Raw genomic sequence first — 14,416 nt, forward strand, 5'->3', positions numbered from 1 at the left:
AAATAAGTGTACCCCAAAGTAACAGGCAACTCTGGTAACACATCAGATGGCAGTCCCAATAGGGTCCATGTGACCGAACCCATCACACCGAGTATCTCCACAGCTATAGAGAAGTCACAAATGTGAATTTCAAGTGTTAAGCTACTGAAAGTGAATTAGATTGTCTTGCAGCTGAACAGTCAGTTTTAGGCACGGGTGGCATATTGGGTCACCCTAAAAATCATGGGGTTTTTTTTAAACAAATATATTTTGTGGTACCTCTGCTCCACCAATGTGGACTAATAGGGTAAGAGTGATCATGCCTTTATCACTAGCATACAGAAAGGAGCAAATGACTGAGTCAGAATCACTAAAACAGTCCTAATGTGAGCACCACCCGTGAAGTCACTTATGTTCATACAATGTAGCATGTCTGACTTTAATACTTCATAACAATACTTCATAGATGCTGAGCACCCATAACTCTAACTGAACTCAATGAAGTTGCAGGTGTCCAGCATCTCTGCAAATTGGCCCCAAAATGTGTCCAATTTGGCACTGAAAAATCAGTGGCCGCTTTTGAAAATTTTAGCCCAAAAGATGAGTGAAAACAGTGAACAAATGTGGAAGACACCCCCTTAAGAGACACAAAGAAGAGCGTGCATTTTCTTCCAGGATACCCAGCAAATTAAATGGGACTAAATGAACATGGATGATGGACCATTCAAGCTGAAAAAATGGTGGACACTTGATTTCTGTTAATGCCTCGTGCTTACCAGTCTAGAAGAGGAGTACTCTTTAAAGAGTTGAGTTATTTAAATATTCCACCTTGCTTCTGATCAGCATAAAAAGTGCTGCATGCCATCTGAGGCTTTAGACATGATTAAAACCATGCAGTGGTTCTGTCTGAACTGGAGGTGACTGGTTTTGCTATTCTAACTGAAATAAATTCTAAAATGAATATGAAACCCTAAACAGTTTGATGGATTAGGGAAGCCGATTGTATCCCATAGACTTTCCAGAATAAAATAAAAAACCTATAGGAGATGTTGGGATGCTTTATTGCTATTATATATTCTAGATTAAATGAGCTACTATCTATGTAGAGCAGGAAACTGGATCAATTTCAACACGGCAGAGTGAATGTGACAGTAGAATTGTCAACTGTATACCTATTAAAGGGTTTTTAAAAGTCTGTCTCATCATTTTAGGCAAAACAGTCTGTTATAGATATTACTAGAATCAATTTACCTACAAAATTACTTTATTATGCAGTCATGTTTTAAAATTTAACCAAGAGCAAGTCAAAGGAAGAAAGAAATGAAGCGCTAAAGTAAAATAGTTAAGGTATTCTGGGGAAGGAAAAGGGTCAAGTTCTATTATAAATCTGTAAATCTGGAGTAATTACAATAGTGTTGCTCCAGATTTTCACTGTCTTAACTGGAGTAAAATTTGGGCCATGATGTTGGAGTACTGCATGTAACACAAGTAATGCTCAGAATCAGAGACCCCTCCAGGGCCAATTCTGCCCTCAATTACAGCAACGCAAGGAGCAGAATAAGAGTAGTTTCCTTACTATCTGGTTCCCTGTTATACCATTTCCTCCATGAAAATGTTCAAAGGGTTTTAGGTTTGTTCTGCACTGGAACAAAAATTTTGAAACATTGAAAGTTGTAGCAAACTGGTGTTGTCCTCTGGTCAGCTCTGTTATTTTCCTATGTAACCTCACTATACGTTTGGAAAAGACGCATAGCTGGAGTTTCAAAAGGAGTGTCTTGGAGTCCAGCCCCCAGCTCTTGCTGAAATCCCATGAAATTGGGCCACCTAATTCATACCAGCAAATATTAAATCAAAATGTTTGCAACAAAACTTCAAGCCACCACTACTGCTGTCCATCCTCTGCCTGCCATGTGACTAGATGTGGCTTCAGTCTCCCCTGTCACAAACACTACGATGAAGCAAAAATGCGAGAGAAAGGGGAAAACAGCATCTGATATTTTTATGAAATAGTGTTCAAGCAACATGATGATTTTGGATCTGCTGAAGGAACTGTCATTTCACTGATGTCACTGGAGTTACACTTGTGTGACAAAGCAGGACATGCCCTTTTTAAATTATAACCTACTCCAAGACCATCCTTTACACAGAACGAGCTTGGCTTAGAAGCCATTAATAGAGAATAACGGGAATCTCCTCTAGTATGCTTGAGAGAGCTTTTAGGAGGAGAACACAGGGAATTAACATCCACAAGAATGGAACAGTTTATACAAAGCAGTTCAAGGAAGGGCATGTGCTGACGTGGAAAATGAATCATAAGAATTATCAGCAATTTTGATGAAGCAGATTTAGTCAAAACTTTCACTTTCAAAACACAAAACATCTTCACACAACACACACATAATCCTGCAAAGACTTGCAATATTTTTAAATTTCAGAGAGATGCAACTCAAAAATACATGCAATTAATTTCAAAGGTAAAGACTTAAGATACACTAGACTCATGAGAAAGAAGCAAAGCAGCTGTGTTGCGAACCTTTTCTTGTCTCTAAAATAGTGCTGACATTTACTCCTCCACAGGGTGTGTCTTTTGTTGGTCAATGCTCAGAATTAAGCTGTTTACTACCAAAAGAAGCCCCCTGTTACAGACAGATATAGCAAGTTGCTAAGGAAACACATAAAATTGTTCAGGTTATAATATAAGCCTTCTTGCCAATGTGATGAACTAATCTATTGGCTTTACAAGGCATAGTGGGGCATTTAAGGAACAGAATCGAAGAAGTGAGATTATTGCTGTTAACTCTAGATCTGGTGTTTTTATATAAAGGAATTAAGAGCACACCACCTGTAATGCTAACAGGAGGCATCATGTAACTAATTCCCCATGTCCTATGCTGAAAATCTATACCGAGGAGAAAATCTGGTTATAAACTTCAAATAGAAAGAGAAAAGGAAGGAAATGTCAGAATGAAACTGAATTAGGAGAGAAAATTCTTCGTATCCATCTTTCAGAATATTCAAGTTTATTCATATTCAGTATTGAATTCCCCTCCCGCACGATCATGTCTCACTCTTGAGTTTATGCAGGGAAATAAGCATAGCTTAAATGGGAAAAAATAGCTTCCCCTGCCCAAACCTGAGGATGCAGACTGCAGCTCAAACCTTGCATAGCCTTCTGCAGCCTGTGAGCTAAAATAGTGGCTACTGACTCCTGACCACTTTCAGTGGCCTTTCTCTGGAAGCCTGCACCCGATGTGCTGGCATGCTAGCGTAACTCACTGGTGAGAGTGTGTTACAGGCCCCCCTCTATGCCAGTACAAAGAGAATGCAGGTCTGTTATAGCCCCCAGCTAGCAAGCTTTGGCTCTTTAGCTGAAGCAGCTCATGCTTTTAGCCCTGGAGGACCCTCCCACATCATGTCCTTACCTGTCTGCAGGCATGCTGGCCTCTAACACCGAGACGACACTGGAGAAAGGAGACTGGTGAGAGCTGTGGCCAAAGCAGCCATCAGAGTTCTCAACTCCTTACTCTTTTGCACTGAGGAAGGTATAAGCCCACCTCATCCCCTTCACTCCTACTACTTCCTTTGAAGCAACGCTGGAAGGGAAGGCAGAGCCAAAACACAGGCTACATACCCAGTCTCCTCTCCCCACTTCAGGGAGTAGTGAAAAGAAAACCCACCTCTGACTGAGAGTGAGGTTAGCCAGACACACGCAGCCCACGGCTCTGCTTTCTTTTCAGAGGTGCTTCGAAAGGGGGACTGTCCACCCCTAGCAGTTGAGAAGCTAAGGCAGTCCTCCCTGCCTCCAAGACATAAGAAACCAAAACCCTGGCAGCTCCAGCTCTCCCTGCTCACCTCCCCACTGGTGGCTATACTGGAACTTTGGGGCGGGGCAGAAGGAGAGCACATACTCCCAGACATGCACATATGTGATTGTTGAAGAACGGGTGAGGGGTCTAAGGCAAAAACCAAACCATCAACGTTTTTCTTTCATCTCTCTCCCACCACAGGTGGCCAGGCATATTCGTTTGAACTAGTGTGATATCATACAGAAAACGAAATGTCTGGCTACAGATCTTCTCTGTAGGAATATTGGAGAATAGGAATTGTGATTCTGCATCAGGCCAGTGGCCCATCTACTCTGGTAACCTTCTCTGACTTTAGCCAGCACCAGACACTTCAGTGGGAGGTGCAAGAAACCCCGAAATGGGGACAGTTATGGAATAGTCTGCTCATAGGAGAAAGTTCTTCCTAGCCCTGATAGCAAGCATATGGCTTATGGTCTGCAACACGAGTTTCTTGCTCTTCCAAAATTTACAAAAAATCCTGTCGCTTTAGCTTGTTATTTGTATAAAAGTGTCCAATGCTTTTGTAAACCTTGCTAAACTCTTGGATTTAATACACACACACTTACTTTAGTGAATCAGCCATATATAGCCAAAGGGAAACTTGATATTCCTCCATGTATCGCCATGACTGACATTTTTCAGGGACTTTGCCAGTACCCTCGCAGACTGTGCTATACGTACATATCTCACGCAGGGTTCTCTTACAGAAACTCAGCACCTTCAAGTAAAACCCATGCATTTCTCTAAGAGATTTAAAAGAATGCACATAATCCCTTCACATCAGAGACTTGACTGAACCAGAAAGCTCAATTCAAGATGCACATCCAAATGTTCCCAAAATTTGAGACAGTTCAGATTTGTGCTTTTGGTTCAGCCCCTTAGAGAGACAAGACACTGCTATCTAGTTTGTATTCAGAGCTGCATGCAAACCTCAAAGATCACGGGTATTGGATCAAGGATTTTGACCTGGGCCCACATTGATTGAAAACTGCATATATTTAAGTCAGGGACTTAACTGCCACCCTGAAAAACATCTCTTTCTGAAACCCGGACAAGTTTTGTACTGTGCATTCACTTCCCATTTTCGTGTTTAACTCCTAACATTGATCTTTATGCAAGAAGTTTAAGCCAAAATTCAAAGCGATTGTACAGCATGTGCAATATTAAACCATTTCCTTTCATTGATGGTACTGTACATAAAAAAAAAAAAAAGAAGGAGGGTTAAAGGCCTTACCTTGACGAAGAGACAGACATACAGAGGCATGGTGGAGAAAAGGCTGGAGGCAAGTTTATCATGAACACCATGACTGATGCCCAATTCTTTAATTTACTCCTCTGGCATGGTCTTAAACCCCTACTCCTTTATTAAAGTCTTGGGTACCTTAAAGGATTAAATGGCTATTTGCAGATTCTAAAATATTAGGCAAAATTATTTCATGTTTTAGGACCATAAAATCTCTTTCTTAAAGAGATAGTGGCCTCCGCCAAAAGTGCCAGTATTACCAGAGCAGGAGAATTTCTACCATATTACACCCTTCAATTACAGTGATATTTGTCCATGGTTCTTCCTGTAGGAGAGGCTAACAGACAGAATTCTGTCTCTGAACTATTGGGCATAATTACTTACACCTTGTAATTGTACCTGCACTAAAGAGAAAGGATAGTCAGAGCAAGGTTTCCATTGTTTATCACTTGGCACAAGAGACCAAACTGCTGGGCTCTACCTTTAATGTCGCTGTTTTGGCTGTGAATACTACACCATTCCTGAGATCAGCAGAAAAACCCTGCAAGGAGTTTGGATTATTTCATTTAGTTATGATTCTCTGTCTATAGCAAAGAAAAATCAGGACAGAGACATCTGCAGGTGTCAGGCTCAGGCACTGTGGCATGATAGGAGTTCTGAATACTGATAAAGTTATTCTAAAATATTGGCAGGTTATTCATTGGCAGACTTCCAGCACCACATCTGTTTCATGCATTTAATCTGTAACTAGTCTGCAACCAATACCGAGCTGTTGGCTAATAATCCCATTGGTGTGATTATCTGCAGGATGTCAACGGATTGTAATTCTAGAATGAAACTTGCTATCACTCTGAAAAACCATAGAGTAGAGTTCAACTCAACTATTGACTGAATCCTCAGGGACACTGCCACTAACGTTCACCTCCCTGTATCTGTACCAGGCTAGAAGCATAAAGCCTGAAAAGTCTTCTGTCCGCACTTGTGTAAGGAACCCATACAATGAAATAACTTGGCGATTCAGGATTTCATTAGATTGCAATATGCCTTGTGCTGAGTCAGTTAGGAATGCCTCATTTTCATTACCTGAAATAACTGAATACTCAGTTTGTTCAGTAAGACCATAAGGACAGCAGCAAATACTGGCATCACTTATGTATTCGAAATGTGGCCTTCCCTGACTGGTGTCTATAAGACTGCGCCTTTGCTCAATATGTCATGGATACCCGATGCACGTCCTATATCAGCACTGCCATCCTACAGTAGTCTGTATGCCAGTCACTCTCATTCAAAACAAAGAGTAATCTACTAAGCAACCTGGCTAGAGACCCCATTTTCAATAAGCAACTACGTAAGTCATCTCCCAGCATTTTATAATTGAACTCAGCCACCTCCTTTCCACGATTACGAGAGCTCCATCTGGCACAAAGTCTGGGTGATCAGCACTCTCTCCTAGGAGACCCACTTAACCACTTTGTACAACATTGACCCTGAGAAACAACACTATATTCACACAGCTTATGTACAGGAAACTTTGCATAGTTCACTACATTGTTTTGTGGTTTTAGACAAACATCTTATAGAAAAGTAACATGTATTATAACTGCTATTTTAAGAGTAAATGCCAGAGAAGTTAATCTTTCAGCTACAAGTGACTTTATTTATTAAACCTATAGTTATTATGTGCCAAGTATTTTGTAAACAATAAATTATACTATTTAGTCTTCTATGGGAGTCTCTACAGTTCAAGTAAAATTTTCAGTGACCTTTATTATTAAAAGACCACCTCTTACAAGAGATCACTTCTGGTCAGGCCCTCGGACAGCCACTTAACACAAGCTTCACTGTATTTCTGACTTCAAACAAAGAGGCAACTGACTTTCATTGCAAGTTTCCCTGTGTTAGGGTGATTATGGCAAGCTATGAAGTGATAGACCAGGTTTGGTTTTCCGTGACACTGTTCTTTCCAAGTCAAACTATGGATTTTGTTTGAAGAGCTATTCTGACATTAACTTTTGGGACTGCATCAGTTCTAGCCTACGAGCCAAACTCTGCTCTCAGTTACACCAATGTAAATCCATAACGTCAGTGGAATTACACTGGATTTACACTAGTATAAATGAAACCAAAATTTGTCCCCATAAGTTTAAATGAATTGCAACTCCAGCTAAATACCCAATATAGATTTTTGTGTAACATTACTTAGAAGATACATAAGGCTGCACAGAGTCAACAGCTGGTACAGAAGTAATAGGAGGACAGATAGTTTCTCATTTATCTTAGAGATAATGGAAGAGAGAACATAAGAATGGCCATACTCAGTCAGACCAATGGTCCATCTGGCCTAGTATCCTGTCTTCTGACAGTGGCCAATGCCAGGTGCTTCAGAGGAAATAACCAGAACAGATAATCGAGTGATCCATCCCCTGTTGCCCATTCCAGCTTCTGGCAAACAGAGGGCCTTGAAGACAAGATGCGGCGGGGAGAACACCTAGTGTGTGAAATAACTTTGACTGTCCCTAAACATTAACTTTAGGTTCTGCTGAACCTATGAAATTGGAGAAACTACTTCTAGAGTTGAGGGCCTTTAAACCTAGTGACTGTATATAAGAGCATCCCAGCTGACCCGAGCTGTAGAGATGGCACACGGGGAGAGAGGCAACTTCTCAAGTAGCTACTGCAGCATCCCAAGCCAAAGACGACTTCACAGAACAACATCAATACTTTGAATTGCACCCCAAATAAAATAAGAAGCCAGTATAGATCTCAGAGAAGCTATAAATATTTTCTCTCTAGGGCTACCACTGCTGAAACTAGCAAGCAGCCACATTCTGCACCAGCTCTGGGTTCTGATTAATCTTCCAGGGTAGTCTGTAGGGCCTGAAACCACAGGATCAGACCCATCAAGCACATTTGCTGAAACAAATCAATTTCAAAACAGACCCAACCCCCAACACAGCAAGGCCTATCAGAAGGGGAGAAAAAAAAGTCAGACAACTCCAGGATGCCCACTAAGGACTTCACTATTGCTAACCATTTTACAGAGGTGCTGAGATACCATAGTGATGGGTGGCAGTATAAAACCAATAGACAGACAGACAGACAGACAGACAGACAATGTGGAGATTATAAAGGCAGAGATATTTATTGTAAGGCTCACACATCAGAAAGGAATTGCTTAAAATCAGCTGATTAAATTTTCCTGTGTATTTTATCTCCAGTCACTGATGGTGTGTGTGTGAACACAGGAGCTGTAGAATGACCCAGAAGTAACTCCAGTCAGAGAACCTCCACAACAAATGATGAGTAAACCCCCTTTATAATGAGGCCTGATAACACACCCACCACATCTTCTAGGTTGTTTTGTTATGGTTATTATAGAAGAAACAAAACTAGGCTCAAAGACACGAAACACATGTACCATAATTCTGAGCGCCATCTATGTTTGCAGAGCTGAGACTATATAAGTGTTTTTACAGCTGGTGGGAAAGTGTTGAAGGGGGTTTTAAATTGTATCAGTCACATGACTGGTGATTTAGGCAGAGATTTTACAATTTGCCTAAGGGATGCAGGATCCTAGTTGCCACTGAAAGTAAATGGGACTTGTGTTCCTAGCTCCCTTAGATGCTTTTCAAAAATCTCCTTCTAAATGATGCATCGTAGGGCAAGAGGAAGGAAAAGTGCTGCTGTTTTGGACTATTTGTGCTTTAACATCTTGAGATTTATAAACACAATTGTATAGGGCACCATAGGTTTGGATGGACACGCTTTGATGTGGAGTTTCTTACAGACCAAAATCTAAATAAAATAAATAGCACTGGTCTCAAGCTTAACAGACCATAGCAGTCAGTCATTTAAGTTTGCTGTATAATCCAGCATCCTAACTCACTTTATAGTCACAGTATATTACCGTATATCCCACACTATACGCCACATTGCTGCTTTTAATACTATTGAAGTTAACTGAAGCACCCTGACAGCTATTCATACTGAAAAAATCAGGAAAAGTTGAAGTCTAAGGTATGTTTTCTGTGGAAATCAGACAATCATTGCATGCTTTGTTCAAGTGGATGTGATTCTCTTGTTTCCTTCCCTGCTATTGTCAATCTGGGCCTTAGAAATGGATTCAGTACAAAATCAGAAAACAGGAGCTAATTTTGTTGGCATCCTTCTCAGCATGACACTGTTACATATGAAAGCCCCCTGCTTTAACAAGGGGAAAAAAATAAGTTTCCTTCTGTAAGCAAAACACCTTGCCAATTTTCTTTATATGTGATAAATAGATCATTCATGAGCTAAAAAAAAAAAATAAAGCTTCCTAACGTGGAAACAAATCACATCAATATTTTAGTCTCTGCCTGGCTTCCTGATTGGTAGGTGTATCACTTAACAGTTGAAAGGAGAGATATTTGTTAGCATGTTTTAATTTTAAAAGGCATGCTGTCTGGAAACAGCATGATTTATTCTAAGTTAAGGTGTTCTCCAGCTCATGTCAGGGTTCTTCACTAATAAGGTCAGTAAATCTGCTGTCACCAGTTTCATTAATGCACACCTTTCTAGATAACTTTTAATAATTGGATTCCCAAAGAGCTATCCAGACTATGTTTTGCTTGCTCATAATTGCTGGAGCCAAGTCTGCTCCCATTGCAGCCAATAAAGTTAGGTACCGAGTTTAATTAAAGAAACAGGGTTGGGCCCCATAGGACTTACTCTAAATATCTGCCTTTAAGGAAAACATTGATTGAATTAGATTTCTACAAACTTTCAGACAAGGTCACATTCACTTTGTCTTTAAAGGCATAACCCTGTTCTCTTCAACAAGTAACTTGCAAAACAATTCTGAGACGCATAAAACCTGCGGTATTGGGAACTGTACCTTTAGGTCACTTAGGCCACATCTACACTAGCGAACTTACAGCAGCGCAGCTACACAGATGCAGCTGCGCTGCTGTAAGATCACTCATGTAGCCACTTTATGCTGACAGGAGAGGGTTCTTCCGTCGACATACCACCCCCTCAATGGGCGGCGGTAGCACATAGCGCTGTGCATACTACCACTGATGCTGGCAAAATTTATATTGGTCAGGGGGATTTTTTTTTCCACACCTCGAGAGACATAAGTGGTAATGTAGACATGGCCTTAGTGTCAGAGACAGGAAGTTTGGGGAGGGTTGCTGCAAAATACTGTGGTCTATTATACAGAGGCAGTTGGGAAGCTATGACACTGAATAATGAGGATCTCCTTCATGCACCTTGGATGCAGAGGGATTCCGAGCACCACAGAATGTAAAACACCACATGCAAAATTGAGGCAGACACTTTCATTTCTGAATCTTGCCACAATACTTTATGAAAAGTTTTGGATCTCAAGAAGTGTTATTTTACTTTCATGCAACTGTGAATTCTACTTTGGATGTCAATTTTTGGTTACTCAGTTTGAGGACACCTTTAAAGGGGCCTGATTTCCAGAAAGTGCCAAAACACCCACCCTTTGAAAATCTGGTTCTCTTAAGGTATCTCAAGGTGAATACTCAAAATCATTCACTTTTGAAGAGTTAGGCCCATACTTTAATATTTATACTCACTTGAAGGACAGAAGACAGATTAACACTAAGAACACGAGTAAATCAGAGAAGGAATATTACCATTGCTATGCATCCAAGACCGCACTTGCCTGGACAGTTTTGTGTCTCAAACCAGAGTGCGTGTGCATATACGCATGTGCGCATCCAATCTCAGGCTTTAGATGCATTGCATGTTTTTTTTTTTAAAGAGAGATTATACTTGGTAAGGCACAAAGGAAAAAAATCCTTCCCAAAAAAAAAAAAATAGTTTATATATTGGTAACACAGGACTAAGTTATCAGACATGGGCATGCAAGATGAGCCTAAAATAAATACACAGGCGGAATGGGCAACTGTACAGCCAAAAACCCTTTTTCATACACAATCACTAATTTTCCATGTGCAAATGCAGGGTTGTTGGGCACAAGTACAGCTTTTTCAGGCAAATAGTTTATTCATGGATTATGAGGGTCTTCTATCTTTATGGAAGGGAGGGAGAGATCAGTGGCTTTTATATTCTGTTTTATCAACTCCCTTTCCTCATTTATTCTCAAGTCAAACCAACTGACACTTTGACACTAGATATTTTCCTGTGGGAGAAACAAGTTGAGAAAAAGTCATACTCAGATCTGCCTTTCACTGCTTTTCAACTGTCCTCACCAACATTGTACTTGGCTGCAGTTGCTGTCATTAGGTTCTTGCAATTTATGGGTACAGCATCACTCCATAAATTACTGGGGATTAGGTGACATCCAGTTTGTGAACTGGGTAATTTCTCATACTGGCTTGCAGTAATATCAAATCAAATCTTTGTACTATCGTACAGGATCCATACACCTGGTAAACATGTATATTGCAATTGAGAGGGGTGACTGCACCACATGTAGACAGACAAGCAATAGCAGGCTGCTCCAATATGCACCCAGGGTCTCAGTTGGGCGAACCTAGCTGTGCAGCCACAGCTTCACTGCTAGATCAAAACTAGCTCTGGTATGTCTACATTGCAGCAATTACAGACATACACCACAGAGGCAAACTCAGCAGTGACATAATAATTGTGTAAAATAAGCATTAGATGCAAGCTAGTTAGAACGTGTGTGCCTGATTGGCAAAGCAGTATCATTTACATTAGCCTGCTACACTGAGGATGCGTAAAAGATACAAAAGTGTATGTTCTGGGATAACGGGATGGCAAACTAACAGGAATGTAGCATGCAAAAGGGGAAGCGGATGTTTTGTCTTCTATCCTCCAGTTAATTGCTTTTCCCCCCACAATCCTCCCCTACTGCTCCAATACCAGGCAAATTGGTTCTAACTATAGTTAGTAACAGAATGGTCAGACGTGTCGATGATCACAATATGCAGAAGAGTCAACATGGCTTTTATAAAGGGGAAATCACTCCACACCAATCTATTAGAATTCTTTGAGGGGGGTCAAATAAACATGTGGACAAGGGGGATACAGTGCACTTGGACTTTCAGAAAGCCTTTGACAAGGTCCCTCACCAAAGGCTCTTAAGCAAAGTAATCAGTCATGGGATAAGAGGGAAGGTCTTCTCATGGACCAGTAAGTGGTAAAAAACTGGGAAACAAAGGGTAAGAATAAATGGTCAGTTTTCATAGTGGAGTCCCCCCAAGGATCTGTACCAGGATCTGTGCTGTTGAACATGTTCATAAATGAGCTGGAAAAAGAGCTAAACAGTGACTTGGCAAAGTTTGCAGATCATACAAAATTATTCAAGGTAGTCAAGTCCAAAGCTGACTGCAAAGAGTTACAAAGGGGTCTCACAAAACTGGGTGACTGGGCAACAGAATGGCAGATGAAATTCCATGTTGATAAATGCAAAGTAATGTATAATGGAAAACACAATCCCAACTATACATACAAAATGATGGGATCTAAATTAGCCGTTACCACTCAAGAAAGATCTTGGAGTCATTGTGGATAGTTCTCTGAAAACATCTGCTCAATGTGTGGCAGCAGTCAAAAAAGCAAACAGAACATCAGGAACCATTAGAAAGGGGACAGATAAGACAGAAAAGTTCACAATGCCACTATATAAATCCATGGTATACCCACATCTTGAATACTGTGTGCATTTCTGGTCACCCCATCTCAAAAAAAGTGTGTATTCGAATTGGAAAAAGTACAGAGAAGAGCAACAAAAATGATTAGGGTTATGGAACAGCTTCCATACAAGGGAGATTTAAAAGACTGGGATTGTTCAATTTAGAAAAGAGACAACTAAGGGGGAATATGATAGAGGTCTATAACATCATGAATGGTGTAGAAAAAGTGTATAAGGAAGTGCTATTTATCCCTTCACATAACACAAGAAGCAGGGAGGTAACCCAATGAAATTAAATAGGCAACAGGTTTAAAAAACAAACAAACAAAAAAGTAAGTATTTCCGTACATAACACGCAGTCAACCTGTGGAAGTCATTGCCACAGGGTGTTCTGAAGGCCAAAAATATAACTGGGTTCAAAAAAAGTTAATGAAGGATAGGTCCATCAATGGCTATTAGCAAAGATGGTCAGGGATGCAAACCCACCCCCTAAACCTCTGATTGCCAGAAGCTGGGACTGGACGACTTGATAATAGTCCTGTTTTCTTCATCCCCTCTGAAGCATCTGACAACAACAGTCACTGTTGACGACAGAAAACTGAGCCAGACAGACCATTCGTCTGACTCATTCTTATGGTAACTGAAGTTCACCCTTGTGTACAGGGGCTGCTCAAAGCCTTTACCCATTTTATAGATGGAAGTAGTGCATAGGCCTTGTGCAGATTCTTTGCACAGATATATTGCTCTTATTGAATTCCAAACTGATGCAAGTCCCATGACTGCCACATCCGTTCATTTTATTACCTGCTTTCACCTGAAGTCACCTTTAGATTTGGCACATTGACTTCAATGAGATTTACACCCACTTCCTTCAGGCATACTGCATTTGAGCCATACAAGGGAAGTAATTAAAATAGGTGAACCAGAATGATATTACAGTCATTGGACTCTACAATAATATTGTCCCACATTTTCCTCACTGAAATGTGTGTCAAAAATCTAAGAGCAGGGGAAATGAAAATGAACATGAGCTTCCAGTGCAATGTTGTAGCTACGAAGACTAATGTATAAGCAAAGGAATACAGAGTAGAAGGAAGATGTTATTGCCACTGCACACCGCTTTAGTTAAACCATGAATGGAATACTGTGTCAAGTTCTGGTGTCTACATTTCAGAAAGGGTGTTGAAAGGGTTCAGAGAAGAGCTACAAGAATGATTCAAGCTTAGAAAGTCCGCCATACGGACAAGATTAAAACTCAATCTCTGTTTGTCCAAGAGAAGGTTGAGGGGTGACAATCATGGTCTATAAGTATCTAAATAGGGGAAAAAATTCTGAGAGAAGGGTTTTTAGTTTAGCAGACAGATCCAATGGCTAAAACCTGAAGCTAGACAAATTCAGGCTAGAAATAAGCTGCACATTTTTTAATAGTCAGGGTAATTAGCCATGAGAACATCTTACCTATGGATATGGCGGATTCTCCATCATTTGAAGTCTTTGCATCAAGACTGGATGTCTTTCTAAAAGCTACGCTGTAGCTTAATAATTGGAGGTTATGGCCTTGACGCAGGAATCTTGTGGTGAAATTCTATGGCCTGTGCGATGCAGAAGGCCAGACTAGATTACCACAATGTTCTCTCCGGTTTTAAGAGTCTAAGAAAATTCCACAATTTAATAAAATAATTAAGGGCTTCTAACCCAGGCCCATAGCCCTGAGTTCAG

The sequence above is a fragment of the Lepidochelys kempii genome, chromosome 1, assembly GCF_965140265.1.
Source record: "Lepidochelys kempii isolate rLepKem1 chromosome 1, rLepKem1.hap2, whole genome shotgun sequence".
NCBI classification, from domain to species: domain Eukaryota; kingdom Metazoa; phylum Chordata; order Testudines; family Cheloniidae; genus Lepidochelys; species Lepidochelys kempii.